The sequence below is a fragment of the Canis lupus genome, chromosome 37, assembly GCF_011100685.1.
Source record: "Canis lupus familiaris isolate Mischka breed German Shepherd chromosome 37, alternate assembly UU_Cfam_GSD_1.0, whole genome shotgun sequence".
Lineage (NCBI taxonomy): Eukaryota > Metazoa > Chordata > Mammalia > Carnivora > Canidae > Canis > Canis lupus.
In genome coordinates, this window is record NC_049258.1 from 898,696 (window position 1) to 918,865 (window position 20,170).

The 20,170-nt window shown below is 51.3% G+C and overlaps 1 protein-coding gene and 2 long non-coding RNA genes across 20 annotated transcripts in view; 2 read left to right on the forward strand and 1 right to left on the reverse strand.

Annotated features, from left to right (window-relative positions):
- Positions 1–3,656: 3,656 nt before the first annotated feature.
- LOC111090013 overlaps positions 3,657–20,170 on the reverse strand; it is a 45,471-nt gene continuing 28,957 nt past the window's right edge. For all 7 annotated transcript variants that reach the window (XR_005385069.1, XR_005385070.1, XR_005385075.1 and 4 more), the window contains 2 exons: positions 4,564–4,675; positions 3,657–4,371 (listed from right to left, as the gene is read on the reverse strand). This is a non-coding gene — a long non-coding RNA (uncharacterized LOC111090013). The remainder of the gene's footprint in view (positions 4,372–4,563; positions 4,676–20,170) is intronic.
- LOC111094338 lies at positions 3,689–6,451 on the forward strand. The gene is made up of 3 exons (XR_005385076.1): positions 3,689–4,283; positions 5,541–5,947; positions 6,131–6,451. It is a non-coding gene; the product is annotated as an uncharacterized LOC111094338 (long non-coding RNA).
- Positions 6,945–20,170, forward strand: part of MFSD6 (major facilitator superfamily domain containing 6) — a 69,259-nt gene continuing 56,033 nt past the window's right edge. For 5 of the 12 annotated variants that reach the window (XR_005385064.1, XM_038585157.1, XM_038585155.1 and 2 more), the window contains exons 1-3: positions 7,712–7,868; positions 7,991–8,124; positions 8,379–8,495. The gene's annotated coding sequence lies outside the window, so the exon portion shown is untranslated. Of the gene's footprint in view, positions 7,050–7,629; positions 7,869–7,990; positions 8,125–8,378; positions 8,496–15,336; positions 15,490–20,170 lie in introns of those variants that run through there. The other 7 variants (XM_038585158.1, XM_038585156.1, XM_038585159.1 and 4 more) reach the window with 6 other exon arrangements.

Consider the following 20,170-nt stretch of genomic DNA (forward strand, 5'->3'; position numbering starts at 1 on the left):
GGGAAAGATCATGACTTGACAGTGGAGGAATCTAATAGATTTCACCTTTCTCAAGGGATCCAGGTCAACATCACAGGTAATGGGACATAGCACGTGTGTGCTCCTGATATGATCTGAGAAGTGCCCTTCATACCTCAGTGACATTCTTCCCCCAAAGATGTGGCCTCTCTCTAACTACGAGTCATCCTATAAACTACCAGGACTAGTACCCTAGGCCTAGTAGCCAGGTAAAGTAAAGGACAGGAAGACTGAGGCACGGTCACAGATAGGACGAGATCAGGGAGATGCGAGCGTTATGTGAAAGCCTGCATTAGACCCTACAACAGGAGAAGGATGTTGGTGGAAAGACTGGCGAGATCCACGCAGGATCTGCATCAGGGTTTAGCAATGTCGAGGTCTTTGTTTTGATCATCGTACTATACTATGGCTGTGTAGGATGTAATACTGAAGGAAGCTGGGTGAGGGAGCTCTCTGTTCCATCTCTGCAACTTCTCTGTAATAATTTATTCAAAATAAAAGATTTTTTTAAAAGAAGAGAAGACTGTAAATACCAAGTCAGGGCAAGGATATTACATGAAACGAGAAAGGAGTATCAATACTTGCAACCCCCCTGGGAATTTGATACTAACTAATAAAGGTGAAAACTTACATAATTCTATGATCTAGCAGTCATAATTCTAGGTACATATGATAGAAACTCATATATACGTGAACCAAAAGACAAGTACAGGAATGTTCATAGCGTCATTACCGGTAATTGTCCAGGAATGTAAATAGTCCAAATGCCCAACAGAAGAATAAAAAAAATAATGTCATTTCTTTGTATGTTGGAAGTGAAATAACTATACACAGCTTGTACTTTTGAGCAAAGGAAATCAAGTATAAAAGACTATATCCTTTTGATTCCTTGTATATATAGCTTAAAAACAGGCCAAACTAATCTGTGAGCTTACAAAGCAGAATGATGCTTATCTTTTGGGAGAAGGGAGGAGGAGTAACTCGGAAGGGTCATAAGGGAACCTTCTGGGGGATTGGTAATATTCAACATCTTGCTGTTGTGGTGATTACACAGGTTTTATCAAACTTATTATAACTTATTGAATTTTGCCCCTTATGATTTCTCTACTGTTCTACATATCATACTCTAAGAAAAAGTGTTAAAGGTGAAGAAGTATATTTTTAAAAATTACATATCTGTGATCCATAGTAAGTGCCTTGGTCTGTATTGGCTCTCTCTGGGATCTCCTTGCAGACGGGGAGGCCCTTTTGGACACCTTCTCATGAAGACCTTAGGGCAGCGTGTGTAGAGGAGGGTAGGATGCATCATCTTACAGAAGTGCCGAGGAGATAAAATTGGCAAGACTTAGTGTTTGAAAGTGGTGAAGACTTTGGAACTTTAGGCATTAAGCCATAAAAATCTAATGAATTTTTAAACAGATTTTATTTATTTGTTCACGAGAGACCCAGAGAGGGAGGCAGAGACACAGGCAGAGGGAGAAGCAGGCTCCCTGCGGGGACCTCCATGCGGGACTCCATCCTGGGGCCCTGGGGTCATGACCTGAGGCAAAGAAGCCGCTCAACCACTGAGCCACCCAGACATCCCATGAATTTTTCTAAATAGGGGAGGAACATGATGGAAGTGATATTTCTGAAAAGTTAATCTCTGTGTGGCTCATAGCATACGCTACCTTCTATTATCCATCTATTTATAGCCCTGTCTCTCTTAGCAGGTCACAAGCCTTTTGATGGAAGGGACCTGATTTTATTCTTCTTTATATATCTGGGGATTAACTGCACTACAGCCAGCGGACTTACTGTTATCCAATAAACAGATGATGATGATGATGATGATGATGTGGGACTGGACTGTGAAAGGACAAGAAAACATTTTAGGAAAATACATGAAGAAAATCACACTAAAACACCCATTCTTAATTTTTTAAACCCTTATTACACCAAAAGTTCTTATTTACACTTGCTAAATGTATAGAGTGGTATTTTAGTGACCTAGTGAATCATTTCTCTCAAAGCACCAGCTAGTCTTATTCAATGCCGAAGCAAGAGGGGCACAAATGGGGGGAAAAAATAAAAATAAAAAAATATAAAGTAATAACACAAGGGAACGACTGTCGATCATCACGAATATTTATCATTGTTTTGTCAACGTAACCATATTTTGAAAAACAGATAATGAATGTTGGAAAGGAGACCACAGTATTATTATTATTGTTATTATTATTATTAGTCGATATGCTCGTCCCCCCGGAAAACTGCGGAGAAGCGAGCAAAGAGATACCAGAATAAAGGATTTCTGTAAGTTTGCCTTCTGTCCTCCTGTTTACAATTAAACGGTCTTTTGAATCTGGTCAAAGTGGCACTTTCTCCATGAGGGCAACGCCCAGGGAAGAGGGGGCGGAGGAGGGGGCTCAAGGGAACCGGCTCGTAGTTACTCCGGAGCTCAGCCGGTTACTGTCAACTATTCATTCGACAATCCTCTATCGCCGCCCTCGCGCCCTTTCCATCCCCGGTATGAGGCCACCGACTCAGGAGCTTGGGGTTTGCCCCCCCTTCTCACCTGGGCCAGCTCCCGTCCGGCTCCGGGACGCGTCACGGGGAAGGCTCGGGCTGCTGGGGCGCCCCGCACCTGTTCGCTTGCACTTTCATAGTAGCAGAATAGTGCACAGTGTGCGTGTGTGCCGTGTGCGTGCGGGGGTGTGTGCGTGCACAGTGTGTGCGTGCGGTGTGAGCGCGGAGTGTGCGTGGTGTGCGCGCGGTGTGCGTGAGGTGTGCGTGAGGTGTGCGTGGTGTGCGCGTGCGCGGAGTCTGTGCGGCGTGAGTACGGCGTGCGTGCTGTGTGCAGGGCGTGCGTGCAGAGTGCGTGGTGTGCGCGCGGTGTGCGTGCGTGGTGCGTGCGTGCGTGCGCGGAGTGCGAGCGGTGTGCGTACACTGTGTGTCCGTAGTGTGCGCGCAGTGTGCGTATGGTGTACGTGAGGTGTGCGTGGTGTGCGCGTGCGCGAAGTCTGTGCGGCGTGAGTATGGTGTGCGTGCTGTGTGCGTGGTGCGTGCGTGCAGAGTGCGCGGTGTGCGTGCGTGGTGCGTGCGCGGAGTGTGTGCGTGGTGTGCGCGCGTGGTGCGTGCGTGCGCGGAGTGCGTGCGGTGTGCGTACACTGTGTGCGTGGTGTGCGTGCGTGGTGCGCGTGCGGCGTGCGCGGTGCGGTGCGCGTGCGCGGGTGAATGCGCCGCGTGGACGCGGGGCCCGCCGCGAGGCGCGACCGCGGGCTCCCGGGCCCTCCGGGGAGAAGCGGCGTGGGGGCCTGAGGCGCTGCGGAACCGTGAGTGGCTGTGGCGGCCCGGGGGCGGCGGGTGCAGGCCGCCAGCAGCGCACGCAGGGGCGCCCGGGGTTGGGCGGCAGCGTGCGGCCGCGGGGAGGCCTCCGGGTACCGCAGGGAAGGCGGCCCTGAGGCGGCGGCGTCACGGGAGCGAAGAGGCCGCGGCCGAGGGCGGCCCCCGACGGACTCTGCACCCCGAAAGCCGGACTCCAGGGCCCTGCGTCCTGGGGACGCGCGGCCGGAAGGGCTCTCAGCGGAGAGGCTGAGCCGGCCTCGGGAGGGCCTTGTGTGCTCAGCGGCCGCCGGCGACCGGGTGGGGGGGGGGGGGCGACGGAGAGGGGGAGGGGCCGGCCGAGGGGGGCAGAGCTGCGGCAGGTCGGCGTGCTCCGGGCCGGGGACCCGAGGGAGGCGACCTGCGGACCTACGACGGCCGAGGAGGAGGACAGAGAGCAGAGAAGCTGCTAGAAGCAAGCAAGGCCGCGGACCGAGGCCAAGGGAAGCGTACAGAGGCCAGAGGGGCGACGAAGACCCCAGGCTCGAGCGTCACAAGTCAGAGGAAGAGACACTTTCAAGGGGGCTCCCTTCGGCCCAGGGCGTGCGTGACCCGGGGTCCCGGGATCGAGTCCCGCGTCGGGCTCCCCGGAGGACGCTGCTCCTCCCTCTGCCTGGGTCTCTGCCTCTCTGTGTGTGTCTCACGAATAAATACATTTTTTTAGTAAAAAGTAAAATCCCTAAGCCCCCATATGGGAATATGGAAGGGGCTGGTCCACGGGCGGTCCTGACGCCACGCTCCCTTGGTCTGAACGCGGATCCTGCTGCCGCTGAGCGAGGTGACCCTGCAAGCTGCTTAACCTTTCACACGCAGCCGTGTTCGCATCCGTCGAATGGGAGAGTAACAGCACCCACTGGTACGGGGCTGTTGCGAGAATGAATATGTGAAAGGCCCTGGCACAGGTAAGTCCCGTGAAGTGTCAGCTGCTGCTGCGACCACCGTCGTTACATACCGCGACGTCTTTGTTCGGTCGTTTAAGAACGACACGTTCTGCCAAGGGAAATAAGAGAAACAAACAGTATAAGGAGGAAATAGGAAGTTAAAGTAGAGGCGAATAGTCTGCGACCTACAGTGATAGTGCGCACGGGAGCGGAGGAAGGGCTGAGAAGTCTGAGTGTGCGTAAATGTTCTCGAAGCCCATGAGAATCATGAACCCATTCAAAGGTTACAATGGCTACTCACGGGTGACACCTACGAAGCTTCCATTCATTCTTTGCCTGAGAAATGCCCACCGCATCCAAACTCCTCACCAGGGTAACGGGTGAGCTGGACCTGGGCTCCGCGCATATCGTGCCTGGGAAAGCATTGAGATGCATTGAGAAAGCATTCCTTGGCCCTGGCACCGGGCACCGTCTGTCAAGGCCCCTCCCCGTCCCACCTGGGTTCCGGTCCTTGCACCCAGCCCAAAGACCCAAGGAAGGCTGAATCAAGAAGAGCTGGGGGCGGGGGGCACAGGTTGTATTCATATTTCATAACATACACCACCTACTTGTACCTTATCCTTTTTTTCCTGCTTTTAAAAAACTTTATTTACAAAACTTCCACATCTTTAGATTTAGCCAGTGGGAGGGAGTTTGCTAAGGACCTGATTTTGAAAAAATCTTGATACCTTTAGACTAAAAGACAGTACAGATGAAGAAGGAAAGGAAGAAAAGGAAAAAGTGAAGGCTGGGTAATCCTTGCTTTTAGAATAGAAACAACAGAGCACCTGAATGTTTGCACCCTATCCTGTGTTCATCTACCCTCACTTTTCCCCCTGGCTTTTTTTTTTTCAATTTTTTTAATTGGAGTTCAATTTGCCAACATATAGCATAACACCCAGTGCTCATCCGGCCAAGTGCTCCCCCCCCCCCCCCGTGCCTATCACCCAGTCACCCCAACCCCCCCCCCCCGCCCACCTCCCTTTCCACTACCCCTTGTTCGTTTCACAGGTGTGTCTCATGTTTTGTCACCCTGATATTTTCACTCATTTTCTCTCCTTTCCCTTTATTCCCTTTCACTAATTCTTATATTCCCCAAATGAATAAGACCATATAATATTTGTACTTCTCTGATTGACTTATTTCACTTTTCCCTGGCTTCTTACCCTGTGTTGTAAAATGATTCAAAAAGCAAGTGATTTCAACATCTTAATTTTGTTTGTGCATCTTTCTGTGCAGTGACCCCCGGGAGAGCCTGCCTGGCCGTCTGCTTGGAAGCTGAGCACCACACTCGGGAGTAGGGCGATGCAGGAGCAGCATCCAGTTTCTCCCGCTCCCCTTCCCCTCCTTCCATATGCAGGAGGGAGTTTAAGCCATATTAGGTCTACAATCTGTTCACTTTTTTCTTTTTTTTAGGTTGCTTCTTTAATAGTTGGACAGGAAAGAATGAGGATTCTAGTAGGATAGCCACCCACTGGGTAGTTTGCGAGCGGTCAGTTCCAGTAATGCAGCAGGAAGCCACACTAGACCAAAACCTCATTCTCTGACAACCCACCTTCATCGCTTTCATTTGACGTTTTAGCATTCGCTGCCTTTGCCTTGCTTTTGTGCAAAAGTATTGCAGCTGGACTTACTGTGAGGCTAAGGTAACGTAAGATTCTGGGCCCTTCCTGGGCTTCGGGGGGCTACAGGGACTTTGTGATTTTGTTTCATTCTTCCTAAAGAGGGGTGTCAAATCCTAACGCTTCCAGGGCCTGTGGAATTGTCAGTAGGATTTCGTGGTTAGGAGCCTAAGTCCTGGAGATAAAGACTTGTCTCCCTTTCATTAGTAATCGTGGATAGGCCACAGCAAGTCGCAGCCTCGGTTCTGTCCGTTGTCAGATGGGGTGGCACCTGCACCTCGAGGACTACGCTGACGGCAAGCGGGCCTTGGCGTCTCATCCGCGCGGGAATGTCCCTGTGAGTCGTTGCTGCACAGAGGGAAGGCCACCTTGCAGCAGCCGCACCCCGCCCCCGCTTCGCGTATGACCAGAAGGATGACGCCCATTGCGCTCCGGGGGCGCCACCCGCGCTCACGCGCACACTCGCCAGCACCTTCCCACGTGCGAGGCTGCTCCGGCCTCAGCGCCCCCCCCCCCACCCCGCAGCTACCCTCCCCCCCCCACCCCGCAGCTACCCTCCCCCCCCCCACCCCGCAGCTACCCTCCCCCCCTTCAGCCGGTGAGCGCGGTCGGCCGCGTCTGCGCAGGCGGCCCCGAGATACCGCGCCGGGCGGGGTGACGCGGGCGGGGGACGCAGACGACCCGCGAGCGGGCGCCCCCCACGCGCCTCCCACCCCGGGAGCCGGGCCCGCGCCACCAGCTTGGGGAGGGCGCCGGGCGCTTTCCGCTCCTCCGCGCGTCCCCGCGGGGCAGGCCCGGGGGCCCCGGGGCGGGCGGGAGGCCGGGAGGAGCGGCCCCGACGCATCCGCCGCCGCAGGAGGCGGAGCGCTGCACCTGGCGGCGGATCCTCGGCGCTCGGTCCCGACACGGGCGCAGCCGGCGGCGGGCGGCTGAGGCACCGGGCCGCGTAGGCAGAGGGGAGACGGCCGCCGCGGGTTGCCCAGTCGGCACCGCCCCGCCCGCCCTGCCCGCCGCAGCCGCGCCGAGCCCGAGATGATGCGCGCCGCCTCGGCAGCCGCCGCCCCGCGCCGGGAGCAGAAGGCGCCCCGCACCCCGCGCAGCTGAGCGCCGGCGCCGCCCGCAGCAGGTGAGCCGGGCCGCACGGGGAGGGGGCCTCGGCGGGCGGGGTGCTCCCTGCGGCGGCGCGCACCTGCGGGCGGGGGAGGGGCTCGGCGGCGCGCACCTGCGGGCGGGGGAGGGGCTCGGCGGCGCGCACCTGCGGGCGGGGGAGGGGCTCGGCGGCGCGCACCTGCGGGCGGGGAGGAGGCCTCCGCGGCCTGCACCTGCGGGCGGGGAGGGGATCTCGGCGGACTGCATCCGCAGGTGGGGAGGAGGCCGCGGCGGCGCGCACCTGCGGGCTGGGGAGGAGGCCGCGGCGGCGCGCACCTGCGGGCTGGGGGAGGAGGCCGCGGCGGCGCGCACCTGCGGGCCGGGTAGGAGCCTCGGCGGCGCGGGTCCCTGCGCGGGCAGGTGTGCGCGTCCCCGCTCCCCCACCCCAGCGGCCTCCGAGTTGCTCGTCCTCTTCTCGGGGCGCCGGGGAGGCTGCAGCTGGCACCCAGGGCGCCCGGCTCGGGCGGCACTTCCGTACACGTAATTGCGGGAGGGAAACAAAGGCGCGGCCGGAGGGAGCGGTCGCCGGGCGGGGGCAGCGGCGGGGGGCGGGCTGTGCCCCGTGTCCCGAGGTCCAGGCCCTTGTCTGCCCAGGCCGCCCGGCGCGCGGGCCCTAAACATCCGCAGGGGGCGAGGAGCGAGGACCTCCGGGCAGCGCGGCGGCGGCAGCGCGACCGGCAGCGTGAGTCCCCAGGTGAACACATAGGAAGCCTCCCCCGGCCCTCCCCCAGGCCTGCGGGCGCTCCGCTGCTCAACCAAAGCCTAACGCGGTCTGACGCATCCCTGAGCTCTTGAGGTACTAACGGGGGTCACCAGCCTTTCTGGGCGCCGTATAGCCCCCAGCCCCCTGTAGTTTTCCGGAGGAAGGCGAACATTTTCAAATGCAGCTTACTCCCTCGTTTATCTCTCCCCACGCAGACAGGCAGGTGGATTGATTACCCTTAAGGCAGGCACACGGCGCAGCCTGCCTCTCCCACAGCCGTTCACAACCACGGGCTTTTCCTTTTTATCCAGAAATATTTAATCAACACCTTACAGAGCTCCTGGAACAGGTAAAGCCTTGCCTAATGGTTTTGGCGAAAAAAATGTTCAAGAGTTGAGTTCTAATGACAGTTGGTGTCCAAAGAGTCGTGTGTCCTTGGGCTTGTCACACCTTGGGCCTCAGTTTTCTCACATGTAAAAGGAGATGGTTGGATGGATGGGAGAGCGGCCACCCGTTCCCCTTAATTGTTCAAGAAGTTCCGGATTTTGTGGAAATCTGATGTCAACATAGATGACAGTTGACCAACCACAGCTGTGTATTTAGCAGATTGCTGGTGTCTGCAGAGCATCCTTCCCCCAAGACACCCGGAGCTAGCCAGCTAAACCTGTGCATCACTGACGGCCTTGCTAAGTAAGGGAGAGGACGGAGCCCTAGTCATTGGTAAGATTGGCTTTTGAGCAGCTGGCCATTAGCAGACATACAGGATATCTCCAGTCATTGAAATAGCCAGATGGCTTGTGTTTATCGCAAGCTGGAAGGAAGTAAAATTTAGGATTGCTTAGGAGGAGGCTGGAACATTGCTGCTGAGGCCAGTGTAAGACGCTGGGGGAGTAGCACAGAGGATCCAATTTCAATAATGCATTAAAGCTAACAAGCATGTTTACAATAATTTATTCCTAAGGTCTTTTCAGTTTCTGTACAGATAAGGCAAACTAAATCACAAAGACACAAGCCAGTTCTGCACGTTTGGTGGTATGAGGTGTTGGGTCACTAAGTCTGTCTGGAGTGTTGATAGTAATAAGGCACTTTTTTGAGCACTTACTGTGTTCAAAACACCGTCCCACACTTAATTTCTAAGTCTCCGTGATAGGCGTCTTTCCCCCAGCATCGTGGATGATGAAAGGGAAGCTGAGAAGACTTAAAGAGTTACACAAACTACATAATCTCAGTGAGAAGGGGAGTTAGATTTGGCCCCATGTCTCAGGCTCCAAAGCCTAGGAAATTCCCACATGATGTTCCTCCTTATTCAGGGTCCACGGGCCTCACCAGTTACACAGGTGGCCTCTTTTGTTTTTTGACCTTGAAAATTAACTATATTTCAGTGTATGTATGTTAGATATGTTAACATTTATCTATGTAAGGTAATCTATAGATTTATGTCGTGTGCGTATTAATGCATGTATATTTACCCATTTGTTCTCACCATTTTTAGGTTGAAGGCAAGTGTAAGAAAAATGAAAATAACCAAGGATATATTTAGTATTAGGTTGACGGGTTTTTTTGGTTTTACTTCTTTCTATACTCCGTAAATCTTGATTTAGCAACTGAGCGTAAAGAAAGGGAGATATGCAATAAATGTAAATATCTCTGTTAGTCACTTTGGTACATTGGCTAGGGAAAAATCAAGATACAGTACATTAAAAAAAGGAACTTGAAAAAGAAATTTATATCTGTTTATTTTATGCAGGCACGCATACACCACATTGTCCCCAAACCATTCACATTGCCTACCTGAAGGAAGGGCGATGCGATGATAAGAGGGTGCTTTTACTTTTTTCTTTATGAAGTTAGATTTGGACTTGTTTTTTAAGGGTCTGTGTCAGCCTGATTTGTTGCCCTAAATCCCGAATGGCACATAATGTGGTGCGTTAGCCCCGTTGTTGTTTTCAGTAACATTTGCTCCCTAGCTGGTTTTTCTTCTCCATATCTAGAAGACACTTCTCTATTCTCTTGTCAAATGGCACTGGCTTAGTTTAGTTGGCCAGGAAGCTTTTGGAAACTGTCAGGGTCGTTTGTTAAGATGATGATTTATTGGTGCAGAGCCCAAAAGAGAAAAGCAAAGCAAACTAAAATAACCTATATGTGAAACACCTGAACCTTGATCCTATCTATCAACATGTGTTTGCTGTAGATATTGCAGCTGTTGTGCTAGCTTGTGGGTATGTGCAGCTCCCATGCACACCCACACCCCCTGTCTCAGCACCCACGAAACCTTCCCAGAGTTTTGGATTAAAAGTAGCCTCCTCCTGCCTGGGTCCTGCGTGCCGGGCAGGATGTGGGGAGGACTGTTGAAAGGGGGTCTGAGGCTTGCATAGGTGCCTCAGGCCCTGGCAGCCCCGCCATGTTTTCGGGGGGCTGGGGGTGCTGGGATGGGACAGGATGGGGCCACCGGGTTGAAATCCGGGCTCTGAGGAAGGTACCAAAGAGGATGGATAGAGGACAGCCCGGACACCTTTGTGGACCTGTGTTCCTGCGTGTGTTTGAGAAGGGACGAACGATTCAGGGTTGGCAAGTAGAAGACAGGCAGGTGCACCTTTGAATGACTCGGAGGAGGTGTTTGATCCGAGGCCCAAGTGGGGTGGGGGCCGAGTGGAGCCTGGCCCTGGTGAGTCAGTGGCTGAGGGGCTGGCCTGGCTTCGGGGGGGCCACAGGAGAGCTGGAAGGGGGACCGAAGCTGTCCCAGCAGGCCTGCTGTGTGGCCCAACCATGCCAGGGGTGGGGCGGGAGGGCGGGCACCGCGGCCCTGCCCTCCCCGGGCCTTGTCTGGGCCTTGCCCGGGCGCGACAGGAGCAGGACGGACAGGTGGCCAGCCCGGAGCGCAGGGACCGGGCATGCCTGGGGACAGGGTGACGGTGGCGCTCACACGGGCCGGAGGTGAGCAGGGCCCCTCAGCGCTCGCAGCCCGCAGCCCCGCTGACCATGGTGGCACGAGGTGGCCGCGCACACCTGTGGCCAGAGCAGCCCTGGCCTGCTCCCACAGGAAGCTTTCCAGCCTCTGGGCAGCCCCTTCTTCCTTCCATTGGGAAGTAGTTTCTGTGGAGCTGTGTCAACGAGCAAGTGAGACCTGAGTTCACCTTTATGAGGGAGTTTGAATAAAAGATTTTGTGGCCATACTTTCAGAGAGTAAAAATGAAATGCACTTTAATTTTATTTACTATATGAACAGGTTCCCTATATTTTGAAGGTGTGCCATCTTTTTTTAATATTATTTTTTATTAACATAGCAGAAGTGCAATGTTACGTTAGTTGCAGGCCTGACGCAGCGGCTTGAGGAGGCCGTAGTCATGGCATGCTTCCGCAGCGTTAGTTACCACGCGTCGCCTTACGGAGTTGGTGCCGTGGTACTGACTATTCCCTGTGCTGTGCTTTCCATCCCCATATTACCTGGCAGTTTCTACCTCTCAATCCCCTCTCTCTGTTTTGTCAATTCTCTCAATGTCCCTCCCGGCTGGCAACAGCCAGTTCACTGTATTTATGAGTCTGATTCTATTTTTTGTTCCTTTTGTTTTTCAGATTCCGTAAGTAAGTGAAATCATATGGTATTTGTTTGACTTGTTTCATTTAGCCTTAGACCCTGTGGGTCCATCCATGTTGTTGCAAACGGCAAGATTTCATTCTTTTTTTATGGCTAATATTCCATTGTATGTGTATATACCGCCTCTTCTTTATCCACTCATCTGTCGGTGGATGCATGGGTTGCTTCCACAGCGTGGCTAGTGCAGCTAATACTGGAATAAACCGAGAGACATACACATGTTCCAGTTTGTGTTTTCATCTTCTTTGGGTAAACACCCAGCAAACTGGATCCTGTGGTGGTTCCATTTTTAATTTTTTGAGGAGTCTCCATTGTGTTTTTCATAGTGTCTGCACCAATTTACATTCCATCAGCAGTGCACAGGGGTTCCCCTTTTACCACATTCTTGCCATCATGAAGATAGAAAATCTTTTAAAAATGTCTAAAATTCTTAGACTTTTCAGTTGTCTCTACAAGTAAATGGGATCAGCCCTTTCAATTTAGCAACTCCTGTGGCTTTTCAGGAACTCCAGGATCAAGGAGTGTCCTGATTGTGACCCAAATGCTTTGTTTTTAAAATAATGCCTCTTTTATACGTATTTTTTAAAGTGATAAATGCTCACTGGAGGAAAATCCAGTAAAGTGTAAGAAATTAAAGGAACTCCTAACTTTTCAGAGATAGGCTACTAACATAATTTTTTCAAGTCTCTTTCTAAAACATATTTCACATGAAGTAGGCATTATCGTAAGTATAAACTCTTAGGATATATAGGGGTTTGCGTCCTGCTTTTTCTAGCTTAAAATAATGCAGAGATCATGAGCATTTCTCCATATTCTATATTAACTCAGTTCTTTTAAGTTCTGTTTTGCTCTCATAGGGCTGTAGCACAACATCTGTAGCTTCTCCTATTGCTGATTGTGTCCTGTGCTGCAGTTCTGATGATTATGAAAACTCCTGAAATGAATATCCTTGCACTTGAATCTGCATTCTAGAAAAGCTCTACTTCTCTCAGTGAATGAGAGAAACCTTGCCTACCATTCCATCCTTAGCAGGGCTGAATATTTTCATTTCCAAAGGTATTGGTAGGGCATGTGTGTATTTTCACTTGAATGGGCTGGGTAGTCAGTCTTTTCTGAAAGAAACTGGTAGCTCATGTTAACTCTCAAGTTAGAGTTCTAACCGTATGAGAAGCTATTTTAGATTACATATACTGGAATGTGCTGAGGTTATAAATTATTGTTTTAGATGATAGCTTTTAGGGGATGTAAGTAAAAATCATAGATCGTAGCTGCATGTCTGCAGAAAAATGTACTTTAAATGTTGAGGTCTGTATTTTGATCTAAATTATAAATTCAGGACACCTGGATGCCTCAGCGGTTGAGCATCTACCCCTGGCTCAGGGCATGATCCGCGGTCTCGAGATCAAGTTCCGCATCGGGCTCCCTGCATGGAGCCTGCTCCTCCCTCTGCCTGTGTCTGTACTTCTTTGTGTCTTTCATTAATAAGTAAATAAAATCTTTAAAAAAATTATAAATTCATGAAAGATGTATCTGAGCACCTATAAATTTCTGTTTAAAATGCCTTGTCTAATGGATAGACTGTACTTTCTTTGACTCTCTTCATGTCCTCAGTGTCTTAACAATGTCAGAACGGCAAGTAGTAGCAGCAGTCTCCTACTGACCAGGCTTCGATCAAGTATCCGTGTGTGTGTGCGCGCACGTGCACATTAATGCTCTGACCTAGTGTTTTATTTTTTTTAAGATTTTATTTATATATTCATGAGAGAGAGAGAGAGGCAAAGACACGGGCAGAGGGAGAAGCAGGCTCCATGCAGGGAGCCCGACATGAGACTCAATCCTGGGACCCCAGGATCACGCCCTGGGCTGAAGGCAGACGCTCAACCGCTGAGCCACCCAGGGATCCCTCTGACCTAGTGTTTTTATTTCTCCTTATAATTCCTATTTTGCACAGTCTGCTTGTTCTGTGTTCCTAGTGTTTTTAGATCTTGAACCCATCGTCCTATACTAACATATTTACCTGAGTCCTTTTCTGAAAAGACTTGAAAGTGTCTGTGTATGAAACAGATTCACATAACAAGGTTCAACGATAAACCAAAAAGCATTTGAATAGAATTGTAATTTAATTTTTTTTAATTAACGTATCTTCTATATGAATTGCTTCTCAGATATAGGAAACAAAAATTTATTGAGGAAAGGCTTTCTCTAAAACGTTAAGCAAATAACTTCTTTTGGTATGAACCATTTAAAAATCTTTCGTCTCATGGTTGGGAAAGTTAAGTCTAAGATTTTCTGTGTTGGCTTCTCAGCAAAGAAACAAAGCCTGCGTTTGTCTTCATTGGAACAGCGAATGATCAGGTGACAGCCCATTTTCAGGAGCTGCGGGAGGACTCGCGGGTCCCTGGCCGCTGTGGCCTGTGACCAGGGTCCCCAGGCCGTCCTGCCCAGGAGGGCCCCTCCGGCGGGGCCTGTTCTGTTACCTGCAGGGGCTCTCAGGACGCCAGGTCAACGTTCATGGGTTTTCCAGGCTTTCAGGGGCAAAGCAGTGGCGCTGGTAGGGTCCCCGTCTGGGAGGAGACTCGTGATGGAAAGACGGGAAGGGTCACAGTGACATTTGACAATGAGTAGAAGGCGACTGTGAAAGGCGACTGCGAGAGGCGTCTGCTTCCTGCTCTCAAACACCTGGAGCCTCGGGGCTCCCGCCGTGCACGTGTGGCCCCAGAGGAAGCCGTGACCGGGGGTCTGCGCCGGGCTGCGGGGGGCTCGGGAGGGGCCTCTGGGGCCGTTGTGCCACAGGCCAGACCGCAGGAAGGGTTTCCTCTGATGTAGAGGCCAGCGGGCAGGTGCAGGAGGCTCCTGGCCCCGGTTGTGAGCTCGAGCCCCATGGCGGCGGCGGCGTAGACGTTACTTAAAACCTGTGAGCGAGCGAGTGAACGCGCGCCGGAGGGAGAGGAGCATGCTGAGGCGCTGGGGCCTGGGGCACCCCGACCCGGGCCCCCGGGCCGTCCTCCAGTGGGGTCCCCGGGGCTGCCTGCTCCGTCCCCTAGCCTGCGCTGGTCACCGTGCTTGGGGAGCTGCTGGGCTCGAGCCTCTCCCGGGGCTGCCCCCTCCTCCCTTGGGTGCTGCCCTCGGGGGACCCGCTTGGGGCTCGAAACACCTGCTCGTGCTGTGACTTGAACCGTGTCCGTCCCTCGCCCGGGGCTTGTGTGAAGCAGGAAGTCGTGCAAAGCCAAAGAAGGGAGCGCGGCTCGGGGGCCTGCTTCAAGTTCCCAGAACGAGCCCCTGGCCCAGCACCCAGCCCGCGGCCTAAACCAACGACGGGGAGTTTGCTCCTGTGATGCCTGATAGGGTCCAGTGACCTCAGCGACAGGCTCTAAATTATATTTAGTTGTGTCTTCCACAAAGTGAAAGTGAAAATCCCCGTGGCCCTTCTGACTAGAGCCACCTTCAGGGACCATTTCCTCCCCACAGCCACACCCGGCCTCGGCCACAGGGCCTTGCTCCCTTCACACACTCCGGTGGGGGAAAGGGGCCCCCAGTTAGGGTTTCAGCCCCTATCCTTCGTGTTGAGTATGTTACATACATAACTAGAAAGTTCCGACGGGGGCCAGAGAGACCCGGAGAGGCCTGGGCCGCAGTGCGACCTCTAGGGAGGGGGCTTCCTCCCCAACCCCACGCCCCTCCCCTGCCCAGTAAAACAGGCTGAGGACGTGGAAATGGATATAAACATAAAGTCAGTCTCGCTCTTGCTCTCTCTCAAATAAAATAAGTCTTTAAGAACCGGAAAAGAAAAATGCTTTATCATGCATTATTTCATTTGAGCCCTAGGATCCCTCTGTGAGTTAGTTGACTTGGGTTTGTGTTCTGGGCCGTTTCACAATATAAATAAAGAGGAAGCTCAAAGAGGCACTGATTTGTTAAAGCCAGGAGAGCAACTGGAGCTTCTCTCTGCACTTCCTAAAATTAATCTCCGTCACGTTACACTTTAGTAAAGTGATATATACGTACATATACGTATGTATACAGACCACCGCCAGGTGCTTGTCAGCCTTTATTGAGACTTGCCAAAGGGCAAGTCTCAGCACAGCTCCGGTGTGAGAGCAGTCGAGTCAGAAAGATATGGTAAGTTTATTCTCTTCTCGGGTGTCCTAAAAGATTGCATTAACTGCAGTTCCTAGAGTAAGTACTACGTAAGGTCATCGTAGGGGCAGCGGGGTGGCTCAGTAGGTTAAGCTGCTGCTTTGACTTCGCTCTTGGTCTCAGGGTCCCGCCGTCCAGCCCCGAGTCGAGTCGGGCTCCTGCTCAGCGGGGAGCCGGCTGCTTCTCCGTCTCTGTCTCTCTCCTAAATAAATAAATCTTAAAAAACAAAATTCTATCACAGGATACTCGTGTTTATAATTAGTGTTAAGGCCAGTACACTAAAATAAAAGATCGGACGTTAGGAAATCCTCAGGGGTTGCAGTAGCAAAATACTGCCATTCTGTTTTCCACACTGCAGCTTCGATGATCTTCACAAAGTACAAATGTGGCCGTTGTCTGCTCCTCCGTGGCTCCCCGCTGCGCTCAGAATCACTAATACGGAGTTCCGCTGTGGATCAGGCGCGGTGCTAGGAGTTCGCGAGCCTCGGCTTGTCAGCCCCGCAGCTACCTAGTGGGCAGCGGCGTTGCGTTCCTCAGTTTGTCGATGAGGAGACAGAAGTGGCTCCTGCCTCCGCCGGCCTCCAGCCCCCCTCAGCTACGCCTCCGCAGCGAAGTCGCTCTTCTCCATCAGGCCCTCACCTGCTCCTCCTCTTGCGGCTACTCTCTCTCCCTCGATGACTTCTTAATCCCCCCGCCCCGTGTCAGCTGTGCTTGCTCCTGTGTCAGCATGTCGCACACTGTGCGGCGGCCGGGCTCACCCCTCTCCCTTGCTACCCTGGATTGGCAGGGACTGGGCCTTCCCTCGCCATCGGAATCACCGCCCACCAAACATCCCGTCCAGTGCCTGGTGCTAAACTTACATTTGTTGGATTAAAGATCATCTTTAGTTTTCTTTTTTAAAGATTTTATTTATTCATGAGAGACGCAGAGGGAGAAGCAGACTCCCTGCAGGGAGCCCGATGTGGACTCGATCCCGGGACCCCGGGGTCACACCCTGGGCCGAAGGCGGCGTGAGCCCCCGGGGGCTGCCCCATCTTTAGTTTTCAATACAAGTCTCTAACGTATTGTTTTCTGTCCTGCCACCCTTCGCCCCATCCGTAGGGCCCTCTGTGATCTGTCGCTGTGCACTAGCGTCGTGTCCTCAGCCTCAGGATTGACATTTTACGGATCTCCTGTGGTCTCTTCTTTTCCCCTATCCTGGAATCGTTTATCCGTTCGTCTTCGCCCAAAGCAAATCCTACACATCTTCCAGGGTTCAAGTTAAGCCTCTCGTTCTCTTGACCCCCTCTATCTGAAGTCGGGGCTCTGGGCTTCAGAAGCACCCCATTGTCTAACATTCCTTGTTAATTACGCAGTGCCATGGAGCCTCTGCTCCGTCGTTCTTGGAACTTGTCATATAAATCTTCCTAGTGTTTTGGGCTCGCCACCACAGAGCAAGTCTTTGAGGCCCACGACCACGTTTTGAACATCCCTGCCTCGTAGCTCCACGATGCGTTTTTGAGACCTAGCACCTGCGAAGAGCCCACACTGTCTGGATCTGAATCCCAGCTCTGCAGCTGACTCCCTAGTGACCTTGAGCTAATCATCTACCTTCTCCGTGGCTCATTTTCCTCATCGTAAAGTTGGGAAAATAATCTTCCTCCAGAGAGCTGTGGTGATGATTACACGAGTTAATACGTCTTCAGCCTATAGCAGTGATTACTTAAGTGTTGTTGTGCGGTGGTTAGTAGTAACCGTGATAATGATTTGAAAATACAGATATGTTGTCAGGATGGCCAGCCACAAGGTATGTATTAGCCACTGTTTGGATCAGTTTGTTTGTCACCCGGCAGACCGGTTTTGCTAGAGCTGGGAAAGGTCCACCAAGAATAACAGGGATGGCAGGTTCTGGGAGGAGTTTCAGTCCAGGTGGATGCTGTTGGCCTCAGCCGTGGGAAGCAGTGAGTGTCTGGAGAGCTCAGGCTGGACGTTGGAGGGTCAGGCTGGGCTGGCAGGACTAGAACCAGTTGTGACTTTTTCACAGTTTGGTTCAGCTATAAAGGAGCTCTGAGGGTTCAAAATGTGGATTTTCCCCTTTTGCAGCTTCAGTACTGGTCTCGGGGCATTACTGAGTTATGATGGAAATGGCGCCAGGAGGACCGTCCTTTCTGTGTTATCCAGGGACTGGTTCCCTCCATCGCTGATAGTTATGTTGCTGCTACGCGATAGTGTCTGTAAATCTGACCTTTGGCAATTATTATTCCAAATGATATATTCAGGTTTAAGGGTTTTTTCCTTCCTTGAAAAGCTGAATCCATTTCCATACTCATATATTCGTGGTTACCTCCATGTGCATTTGAGCAGTTTCCATTTAAATGCATAATGAAGATAGCTATCAATTTTAACAAGAATGATTTCATCACCTGTCATCAATAATGCAGGAATACCTGCCAGTTGAATGACTCGGTGTAAGTACTGGTATGATGTCTTTCCAGGTTTTAAGAGGTTGTGTTATATTTTCACAGTGTGGTGTTGATTACTGTCATTAGAGAGTGCTGGGTGAGAAAAGCTTTCTGCTTGTCTAGTAAACAAAACCCCTTTTTATCCAAGTAGGATTAACTGCAAACCTACAGGAGAGATTTCTCAGAGAATTTTATAAGTTTAATTCTGTGCATGACTTGAACTGTCTTCTCTCTTTTTAAAAGTTTCTTTAAATTTTCTTTTTTTTTTTAAAAAGGCTCAGAGGTTTAAACAAAGCATTAGCTTAATGGGCTCATGTTGTTAGACTCCTAAAGAAACCAAATCTCTCCTCGGTTTGTAAACAGATTAAGTACTTTATCCAGCATATAAATATTTTTACTGCTTTTTTTTTTGAGAGATTTTATTTATTCAAGAGACACAGAGAGAGGGGGGCAGAGACACAGGCAGAGGGAGAAGTAGGCTCCATGCAGTGAGCCCGATGCAGGACTGGATCCCGGGACCCTGGGGTCACAGCCTGAGCCCAAGGCGGACGCTCACCCGCTGAGCCACCCAGGCGCCCCTTTTACTGCTCTTATACTTGTTCTGTGAATCCTTATGGCAGATTAAATGTGATCGAAGTCAGCCGAAGCATGCCCTACTTTTGGGGCGTATTTTAATTTTATTAAAATTTTATTAAAATACAGAGGTGGTTTTGGTTTATTTGCTTCTTTTCGTCCCTGTTCCTATGATTGCACAGATGATTATAGTTAAATTGTATTTTGTCAGTGTATTAAATGTGACTGTTTAGTTTTTCTTTTCCCTCAAAATCTAAATATAACCTGAAACTATTAAGTCTAAACATTAATGGAATGAATGGAAACTAAAAGTTTTTGTTTGTATTTTGAGAATTGGGATTCTTACAGAAGTTACTGGATGTGACATTCATACCAAGGTACCGAATGTTACAGGAGAGGAACCTTCCCTTGACTACTTTGCATTTGTTGATACTTCGAGAACTACTTGACATCTGGACTCATGGGACAAGGGAAACCTTGCATGACCATATGATAATCAAAAATCATTTGAATAAGATGGTGGGGGGCAAATGGTCTGGGAGAGAGTGACTCAAGGCGTAACTCAACGTCCTAACGTACGGTGTTTTGCAGCTTTGAATTAGCCTTTAGGCATCAGTTCTCATTGTCACTTGGAGAAGCCAGAGACTTAGGCCCTTTGAAAAGGACCGTGTCCTTCTATGACCTACTTATTAAAGACTTGGCATTGATCTATGGAAGGTAATTAAATGCCATCTGAGTGAAATTCGTAGTCAGAGCTCGTTCTGTACAATTCTGAAAATTATTTTTAGTCTCTGATAGAGGGATACTGGTAGCTGCTTTTAATTATTTTTTAATTATTTTTTTAAATTATTGTCTTTTATAAAGATAAAGCTCATATGACTGCATATTTTTTAGTTTTGATTTTTATTTTTTTAAAGCAGAGACAGGCATGTACAAAGTTCTTTAGAAGCATAAACAAGTTTATGAGGCTTGCTTAAAAGGAGAACCACCATACCCGCCGCTCGCTTCCCCTGCCTTCCCGCTGCTGTTGGGATATTCGCAGCCGGTGTAGTTTTAGATCATATGCTTGTGTTCCTAACTCCTAGTTTCTAAATGTGCCCATTACCTGCTCCTTTCCTGCCCCAGCCCCCTGCCCCAGTTCAGCCGCGTCTTCTCGGATCTTCCCCGCGTGTGACGCGGCAGCTGGGGGAGCCCCGGCCTCGCTACTTGCGGGGTAAGACTGTGGTCACAGCTGAGTCATCTAGTAGACCGTGGCTAGTTCCCTTTTCCTGTGCCACTTTCGGTTTTCTTGTGATGTTCTTGTTCCACTTCTGCCGTCCTCACCATTAACTCATCCCTGACTTCACCAGTGCCCGAAGTCCCCTTGACACACTCAGATGCGCTGCTACCCTGCAGTGTCCTTGTGCTGCGGGCCCCGGGAGCCTTCAGGCCGGCCCCGGACCCCCACTGTCCTGTGTGTCGGGGGCACGCTGGCACTCGGGATCTCCGGCCACCAGCGAGCTCGTGCCCCTTTGCCTCTCGCCCACGCTGGGTCTTTTATGTCCTGTATCCTGTGTCTTCCTCTCCCTTGATTTAGTCCCGTGTTGGTGGCACACAGCCTAAGAAACAAGAGGTATATTTTTTGAGAAATCACGTATGTAAAGTGTCTT